Raw genomic sequence first — 10,631 nt, forward strand, 5'->3', positions numbered from 1 at the left:
TGTATTATAAGTGTTACAATATGGCATGATGAAATTACAAGAAAGCATGCTCATGCATCATGAAATATAAGAGTTATATTTATGTATGCAGTAAGCATATTCATGCATCATCTTTATATTATAAGTGTTATAGTATAAGGGTGAATGGAAATATATTTCCTTGGTTCGTTGATGTGTTATATAAGTATTATATAAAAGTAGCAACAAATGAACAATGCATGGAGCATGACACTTAGGCTATTTGTAATTGTTATGAATGCCTTATATGTGTTTGCTTAGCGTTGTGGATGGTTTTGGTTGTTTCTATTATAAGCGTTATAATGGAAATTAGAACTAAAATCAATTAGAAAGAGTTGCACGCGAACTTAGACAAATTCATGTTTAAAAAGGGTTTTAAAATTGGATTGAGATAGACCTAAATTCAAACTTCTAGTGGGACTAACAACCTAGTTTAATCTTTTTAAATCAGTTTAATAGAATTAAATTGATTGGTATAAAAGATTAAAATTGTATTAAATCTATCTATGAGGGACATTTTGTCTAAGGCGGGTTTTGTCTAAGCTGGGGTACTTAAGCTGACGAAAATGAAACATCCCTACCAAGAAAGGTGAATTAGATAGATTTTCTACAAGCATGCGACAGTTGATCAAAGACTCCGTTAAAGAGTTTAATGGATGATGATCAAAAGTTGTTCAACTTTCCAAGGTAAAAGTTACTCTTCGACAAACCTAAAAAGTCATTTATTTAAAATATTTAGCCATATTTTTCTAAATAAACTAAACCCTAGGATATAAAATACTCAGTGGGAGGAAGAGATGTATATGATATGTCAATGCTTCCACTCACGTTTCTCCTTGAATGATCACGTCGTGAGATTCATGCTTGGCCTCGGGTGCCCTGGGAGCATCCCCCTTTAGGTGGTGTTTGTATGAGTCAATATCAAGTGGACAGAGACAGTGTTTATAGTAAGTGGGTGAAGGGTGCGTGTCAACATGTCCTGCGGTCTCCTTCATTGGTTCACACCGTGAGATCATTATTACACTCCCTATGGCGCCTTGGGAGCGTCCCCCTTCGGATGGGTTTTGTGTGGTTGGTCAATATCAAGGTCAACTCCAGAAATGGATAGGGTCAATTTAGATTTTGCCCCAATCGAATTTTTTACCTTCGGATTGGGTGCTTGGGGCGGAACTCTAGGGCCTAAAATGATGGGTCACATTTACGGAAAATTGCTAAGTAAGTTAATAATTTCTTGACCAAATCAATGATGGCTAGTCGTCATAGAAGCAAGAGTTGTTCTAGTATTAACGACTGGTTGAGAATGTCTCAATTCAGAGTAAGGATAAATTGACCACCCTTCCATAGCTTTTGTCCTAAATATTTGAAGCGTCATTGAGAAACTAGATGTCACACGGGGTTCATGTTAGTTTTGCTAAACCATATTAGATGTTGTATGTTTTTTCAATGAGTATTTGCCTAAAACCTAACGTAGGTCAATGTGTTTTTGTTTTCAGCAATATGTTTGATTTTCTGTTAAATACCTCTGGTTTGACCGATTTCATACAGTGGAAAGAGTCCGTTAAAACATATTTTGTGGTAAACGCCTTGAGTTTTTCATGATTGAGGAGTGTCCTCAAGTCCTAACCCTTGACGCATTGCAAAGTGTTCATAATGCATATGAGGTGTGGATGAAGGCTAATTCATTCGCTCGACTTCACATATTGGCTAGCAAACTTGATGCTTTGGCCAAAAGGGTTGAGAACATGGTCATTGCACGTGAGATCATGGACTCGTTGCAAGATTTATTTGAACATCAGTTCTTACTTTTCGAGCACAAAGGGATGGATGACAAAGACAACAGTAGTGTCAATTCCCAAGTTAACCTCTAGGAAGAGAAAGCAAGTGTTGCTGACTCTGTTAAATTCATCGATGAGAAGTATTCTCTGAAATAGAACTTGGAGCTTATTTAGATTCTGATGTTGATCTCACTACTCTCCAAAAGAGGAGAAAGTCTAAAGACAATAAATATGATTTATTGGTCTTGGAGACGTGTTTGGTAGAGAATGATGATTCTGCCTGGATCCTTGATTCGGGTGCTACTAATCACGTCACTTCCTCTTACCAAGGATTTAGTTCCTGGAAAACGTTGCCACAGGGAGAGATGACCCTTTGAGTCGATACTCGTGAGGTTGTTTCAGTTGTTGCTGTAAGCAAGTTGAAGTTATTTTTGGACAAGAAATGTTATCGGTTACTAGATAATGTTTTTATAGTTCCTCATATTAAAAGGAACTTAATCTCGGTTTCTTGTCTCATTGAACAAGACTATACCGTCTCCTTTTCTGAGAGTAAAGTGTTTATTTTCAAGAATGGTATGGAGATTTGGTTCAATGGAAAGTAATTTATATGTACTAAGGTCGTTAGTCATAAAATCCTTGATTAATACTGAAATGTTCAGTACGGCGACAACAACTAAAAAACCAAAAGTTTCTCCTAAGGAAAATGTCCATCTTTGACATCTAAGGTTAGGTCACATCAACCTCAATAGGATTGAGCAGTTTATGAAATGTGGACTTCTAAAGAATTTAGAAGAAAACTCCTTGTCGGTACGTGAATCATGCCTCGAAGGCAAGATAACCAAACGACCTTTTATTAGAAAAGGTTTTAGAGCTAAGGAAGCCTTGAAGCTTGTACATTCAGATCCTCTATGGTTCGATGAGTGTTAGAGCTCGAGGTGGGTATTAATATTTTATCTTTTTCATAGATGATTATTCAAGGTATGGGTATCTCTACCTAATACAATATAAGTTTGAAGCCCTTAACAAGTTTGAGGAGTATAAGGCTGAAGTTGAAAACTTGTTAGGTAAAAAGATAAAAACACTATGATCTGATCGTGGTGGAAAGTATATGGATCTCCAATTCCAGAACTATATGATAAAACATGGAATTACGTCCCAACTCTCGGTCCTAGGTACACCTCAGCAGAATGGTGAATCAGAAAGGAGAAATAGAACTTTGTTGGATATGGTTCGGTCTATAATGAATTATGCTCATCTTCTAGACTCGTTTTGGGGTTTTACAGTGGAGACTGCATTTTATATTTTGAACAATATTCCCATGAAAAGTGTTTCTGAAACACCTTTTGAGTTGTAGAGAGGCCGTAAAGATAGTTTATGCCACTTTAAGATTTGGGCGATGTCTGAACCACGTGCTTGTGACTAACCCGAAGAAGTTGGAACCACGTTCGAAAGTTTGCCTCTTTTTAGGATACCCTGGAGAAACAAAGGGTGGATACTTCTATGATCCGAGTGAGAACAAAGTGTTTGTTTCTACAAATGTTATCTTCTTGGAAGAAGACCACATCAGGGATCATAAGCCATGAAGTAAGCTTGTTTTACATGAGACTTCTAATGAGACTACTAAGGGTTCAACAAGAGTTGTAGAACAGACTAACAGATCAATAAGAGTTGTTGAGGTCGGTTCATCTAGTCAACCATCTCAAGAGTTGAGACTTTCTCGTCGTATTGGGAGGGTTATGAACCCATCAAAACACTACGTGGGTTTGACTGAAGCTCAGAACATCATTTCTGATGATGGGATCGAGGATCCATTGTCTTTTAAGCAAACGATGGGGGATGTTGACAAAGATGAGTGGATTAAAGCCATGAACCAGGAAATGGAGTCTATGTACTTCAATAATGTCTGGGAACTTGTGGATCAGCCTGATAGGGTAAAACCTATAGGGTGTAAGTGGATCTTCAAGCGAAAACGAGGTGTACATGGAAAGGTGTTAACCTTTAAAGCGAGACTCATGGCAAAGTGTTATACCAAGGTCAAGGGAGTGGACTATGAGGAAACTTTCTCACTTGTTGTCATGCTCAAGTCTATCAGGAAACTCCTGTCCATAGCCACATTTTATGATTATGAGATATGAAAAATGGACGTCAAGACTGCGTTTCTTAATAGTAATCTTGAGGAAACCATATACATGGCTCAATCAGAGGGGTTCATTATTCTAGATCAAGAGCAAATAGTTTACAAGATTAATCGGTCTATTTATGGGCTAAAATAAGCATCTAGATCATGGAACATTAGATTTGACAGTGCGGTCAAATTGTTTGGCTTTGATCAGAATGTTGATGAGCCTTGTGTTTACAAGAAGATCATCAACAGCTCAGTAGCTTTCCTGGTATTGTATGTAGATGATATTCTACTCATTAGAAATGATGTAGGGTTTAAGACAGACATTAAAAAGTGGCTTGCCTCCCAGTTCTAAATGAAAGATTTTGAGAGACACAGTATGTTCTAAGGATCTAGATTATTTGGGATCGTAAGAACAAGAAGTTAGCCTTGTCTCAAGCATCGTACATCGATCATATGTTGATCAGGTACAAGATGCAGGATTCCAAGAGGGATTTGTTACCCTTCAGGCATGGAATCATTTTGTCTAAGGATCAATGTCCTAAGGATCCTTAAGTATCTTTAGAGAACGAGGGACTACATGCTCGTGTATGGAGATAAGGATTTGATCCTTACAGGATTCACAGACTCTGACTTTCAGACTGATCGATCACGTAAATCGACATCAGGGTCAGTGTTCACTCTGAATGGAGGGGTTGTAATGTGGCGAAGCATAGCGCAAGGATGCATTGCAGACTCCACTATGGAAGCCGAATATGTAGCCACTTGTGAAGCTGTTAAGAAGGCTGTTTGGCTGAGGAAATTTCTTATAGATTTGGAAGTTGTTCCAAATATGGATATGGATCACTTTTTATTGTGATAACAGGGGGCTGTGGTAGATTCAAAGGAACCTCGGAGTCATCGTAAAGGCAAGCATACCAAACGAAAATATCACTTGATCAGGGAGATTGTGCATCGCGGTGATGTGGTAGTCACGAAGATCGCGTCGGAGCACAACGATGCTAATCCATTTACAAAGGCTCTCACAGCTAAAGTGTTCGAGGGTAATCTGGAGAGTCTGGGTCTACGGGACATGCTGCTTCTTGTCTAGGGCAAGTGGGAGATGGTACTGGGGTATAGTGTATGTCGTAGTTTATTGTATATTGTACTTGTATTTTTTTCATGTATTGTATATTAGTCTCCTAAGGCATTAGGACAAGAGGAAATTCAGGGATTCAAGTTGAGAATCAGTTATTATGGTTGATTTGAAATGTTCAAACTGATAAGAGAAAATTCGATTATATATGAGATAATCAATGTGATGTATGAGATACATCAAATGGAGGATTAATGTAAATGTGATTTATATTAAGTACCATAAAATAGAAAAAGAATTATGGTTTATATGTTTCATGAGATGAAATATTAAAACTATAGGTTATAAATATAATATGGTAAGTTGGTTATCATATTTATTTATAATAATATTAATTATTGTATAATTATCTCTTTTTCTCTAATAACCAATTGAGTGGGAGGTTATTTGTGGTTTTATGGTAACCATGAGATAAAAGGAAAAATGTTTTCTTAATTTAGAAGAGTTACTTGATTCGGAAAAAAATCATGGAATGCTATCAAGTGAAAGTGTTTCACTAAACGATAGCTCATAGAGAGACTAAACGATTGTGGAGTGTCACTATACGATAGTTCACTCAGATGGTCGTAGCTAAACGATTGCAGTGCATTGTCTATACGATAGGCTGTCATCTTCTACACGATTGAGCATTCGTCTATACGATAAATATTTCTCATCTCCCACTTGCTCAATCGTCTACACGATTGTTGTTCCTCCATTCTCTTCCTCTAACCAAGTCCATAGAGCCCACCCTCCTGAATTCTCATACGAAGAATATCAAGGTAACCATTGTAGTAGTGTCCTCACTTAAATCGACTGAGTTCGAAGTTTTGGAGATCGTTCGTTGTGATGTTCATTGAGTTCGTGTTCATTGTTGATCGTGCTGTGTTGCAATCATTTTGTTTGAGCGTTCATGTATTACTGTCTTGGAGATTGAACAAGAGTTCATGATCGAGGGAGTTTTAAGAATGAGTCTTCAAAGATATGATACTCTATTCCTTGATCTTATTTTAAAGCATGTTGTAATTTCGTATGTTGTATAACCTGTTAGTTCCCGTTTTGTGATTGTAATTGTTTGTGTTCAATTTCGAATGGAATTTGGAATGATTATTCCACTGCTCATGGAAATACTTATGTATGATTTCCTTCATGCTAGCTAGCAATGCTTTTTTTTCACTCTTTTTTCCCCCTTTAACTTACCCTTTTTTCAGCAACTATTTTTTTAATCACACACATTAGGCTTTTTTTATCTACATTTTCTAGTTTTGCTCTAAGACAAGTATGTTACTCTTAAGTCAAAGTTGGGCCTTTCAAGGTGACAACAGAAATCCAAACCAAATAATAGAACTCTAAGTTCGCAAGAATAATGACTTAAAGTGCATGTGATATAAGAAAACTTTTAAAATTGGGCTAAAATTCATGATCATGCTCTCCAACATTATCTCATACAAATTTAATCACAAAAAGAATATGTCATCAACTATTCATCATAACAAATAAGCAACAAAGCAAGCAAACATGTAAGTACACAAACATAGTCCGAGCACATTGCTTAAGGACCCCAAGCTATAAAAAATTACCTAGCATGCACCCCACCCCCAACTTAAATTGATACATCGTCACCAATGTATCTCTACTCTAAGCTCTATGAAATAAAAAGATTCAAGGGAACAGGAAAAACTCCCCAAAAAATGTTCTTGAACATGGGATGGTGGTAAGAGGGCGCGATTTCATTTGATTCTTCTTTTTTTTTTTCCTCTCTCTCTCTTCTTTTTTTTAGGAGCAAGAAGAGGCAACTACAAAAGAAAAACAAAAACTAACTAAGAAAAAAACAATACAAGATTGCAATAAATTTGTTCACCTAACTCCCTCTAAGAATGGCAAATTTTTAACGCCAGTTGCACAACGTGACCTTTCCCCTATCATAGTACAAAGAAATTCTCATATTTCTCTAGTTCTTTCTTAGATAAGTTGATATAGTCCGGCAAGGCTATAAGGCTTCTCATCATTTAAAAGGCACCAGATAGGTCTTTTTGGTTTTTTAGATTTATAAAAGAAATAGGAAATAAAACAAAAGACTGAAGGATTGACTCTGCAAAAAATAAAGACACTGACTTGCAAGGAAAAGATGAGCAATATTAAAAAATGTATGAGATGCCAAAATGAAGAACAGAACGAGGCTTGGTGGCCTCTAATTCTATCACATGAGGCTCCTCGAGATAAAGCGCGAGCATTTATTTAACCTCACTGACTTTTTCTTGACATGAAAGTGGATATGCATCTTCATCATCACTCATGAAAGGATAGAACTTCTCAACGAACTCGACCTCAGTAATATAGACGATGTGTAACTCTAGTCGGCTCTCTAGTGAAGGCATGGAATTTGCAAGCTGAGAAATAGGATCCATCTCAACTAGCACACGGGCCTGGGTCTCCAGGTGAGACTCAATAGACTCTTGTTCACATTCAGAAGAATTATTAGCAAGTTCATACATTAAAGAGCTCAACGTCATACTTTGGCTTGAAGTTCGAGGACTTAGCTACTCAACATAAGGATCGATGCCTGTTACTCCACTACTCAGGTCAGTAAAATCAAAAGATGGTGGCAACAAGGACACTTCAAGCGTCCCAACTGATTCAGTAATCTGAGCAACAATATAAGCAGAAGAGTTGATATTATTATTATTCTTGGCATTTGTGCCAGTACATTTAGTTTGAACATGTCATCACTTAGATAGTTTTTTCCCACAACATACCCCCTTTTGTCAGAATAAATTTATCTAACTCAAATACAAGCTTGAACCCATTTTTATTAAATAGAATTCCTGAAACCAGATTCTTTCGAATCTATGACATATGTCATACATCATTAAAGGTAAGTATCTTTCCAGAAGTCCATTTCAGTAGGATCTTTCCCTTGCCTTCCACAGAGGCAATTGAAGCATTTTCCTTGTACAATTTATCACTCCCATTTTGCTTCTCATATGTAACGAACAATGACTTGTCTTTACAAATGTGCCTAGTAGTACCTATATCAATCCACCAACCTTTAGTATCTTAAGCCATATTTAACTCAAAGATGACGGCAACCAGATCGTCATTCTCCACAACGTTGGTCTGATTGTTGGAACTTTATTCCTTTTTGTATTTGCACATAGTAGCAGTATGGTCACTCTTACCACAAACCCAACAATTTCCTCAAATGCTCTTACTAGCATCATTCATTGACCCATGATTCATATTTTTCTTCTTAAACTCTGCTTCTTGGGTTTATGCTTTGAAGTTTCAGCAATATGAGCTTTGGTTTCAACTTCCAATGGAGTTTTATCTTATTTTCTATTATCATCTTCTATACGGAGTTTCACCGCAAGGTTCTCCATGGATAACCCCTTTCGTTTATGCTTGAGATAACATTTGACGTCCTTACAGAAAAGATGCAACTTCTCGATCACAACAGCAACTTGGAATAGTTCACTGACATCCAATACTTCACTTTGCAATTCTTCCATCTGATTATAGATTTGATATCAATCATCTTGTAATCTAAGAATTTTTCCACGAGGAATTTCTTAGTAATAGCATCTTTTAGCTTGTACTTCTTGTCTAATGCCTCCCACAATAGTTTTGATATATTGTAGGCATTGCAATAGACATTATACAAATTGTGTTCAAGACCGCCAAGTATGTAATTATAGCACAAGAAGTTTAAATGCATCCATGCTTGATTTGCAGCTTCCGTTTCAAGAGTTACAGCTTCTAGTGGATAATTGGTCAATCTTCCTTCAAAATATGAGCAAGATTCGGTATAATGAGATAGAAGATCATCTTCTGTTACCATCTTTTGAAGTTGTCTCCCTTGAACTTCTCTATTTTTTAAGCATGCGGTTTGACAATAGGCAATCCCATCATGGCAGAAGTGGAAACATTGGTGGAGGATTTGCAGCCATCAGTTCAGATATGTAATTGTTTTCAGATTGATGGGAGAAAATAGTATATATAAAACTGAATACTCTAGGAAACTGATTACACCTCAACAATATACTCAATGTATAATATTCAAATTCAAACGAAAATCAAATGTAATAAGGCTTATATATGAAAATAACTAAAGACTTGAAAGAATCTCAAAACCTTTAAAAACTCAAAATGTAGTCGAGACACGGTTCTAATAAGCATTGTCTTGAAGATAATTATTCGCTCTACACGAGCAGCAAGCAGACTACAACGATCATTTCAACATGATACAATAACTAAGTCTGGTAGAACTACAACCTCGGACTACTCGAATCTGGCAGAACTCTTGGATTTTTGTTCTCACCTCAACTCAAGAACAAAAGAGAGGGAAAAAAAATGAGAGAACTCTTCAATTTGGAATGAGATTATATAAATGAATAAACAAGTTGCTATTTATAGGCTACTAACTTAGTAACTCTCCAAAATATAAAATAAACTTAAAAAAAATTGAAACATTTGTCAAATTTAACTCGATTTAGTTGTTACTTGACAAAAATCAAATATAATTTGTTCAAATTGAAGAAACTATAAATTTAACTTTCATACATATGAAATTTGTACATGAAACATCATTTTAATTTGATGTTTCAATCCAATTTGAAAGTTTCTAACTTTGAATTTAATTATTTTAATCTACATAATTAAATTCATTTGTTTATGTTTTAATATTCAAATGTTTCACTTTCTTTCACTACAAAAATTTAACAATATTATATAAAAATCTTAAGTTTGTACTTGTTCTAAATACATTTAACTCACCGTGGGATGCAAAATGAATTGAGATTCTTAGCATAAACGGTAGGAAGCTAATTAGGGAAATACATCAAATTAGAAATAAATAAAATAAGAAATCATTAAATTTGAACTCATAATTAATTATAATATGTAGGAATTAATGATTATTCAAAAAATAAAATCTCTAAATAATCAATACTAAATATGGTTCAATTTTTTTTAATATTTTAATTATAAAATACTACAAAATTGAATATGAGAGAGAATATATCACAAGATTAAAAATGTCAAAAAAATACACAAAAATATAGTTATGATGTATAATTAAAGATTAGGATATTTGTGAAGCAAGTCATTTCTCTAAATCTTTCTATAGAAAAGTCTGTTTTATTTTAAAAAACACTTATTCCATAAACCATCCTTAATACACTTTATTAAAATGATTGGATGTACTCTCTCATTTCTACCACCTTTTAGTTAGGAGCGTTTGCGCCTCAAGTTGAGTTGGGTGAGTGGACTATTATGTGAATCTCCTATTATTATAGTTAAAGATTACAATTATTTTAATCCACGATTAGCTTTAGCGAAGACTATTTATTTGGAAACTCTTTTTAGCTATATTTAATATTATTTTGGAGATCATCTTTAATTACAGTGAACACATAATGTATTTTAATTTTTTTCCATAATGGTCGCTTAAATAATTTTTATATGTTCAAGTGCGTAGATATATGTTGACATAATCTTGAGTAGTTTTTCTATTTTCACTTAGATATAAAATAATATAAAACCATCAAATTATAATTAATGTTTTCTTAAATTAAAGTATAAAAAATTTAATTACAAATATATA

The sequence above is a fragment of the Benincasa hispida genome, chromosome 10 (assembly GCF_009727055.1).
Source record: "Benincasa hispida cultivar B227 chromosome 10, ASM972705v1, whole genome shotgun sequence".
Classification (NCBI taxonomy): domain Eukaryota; kingdom Viridiplantae; phylum Streptophyta; class Magnoliopsida; order Cucurbitales; family Cucurbitaceae; genus Benincasa; species Benincasa hispida.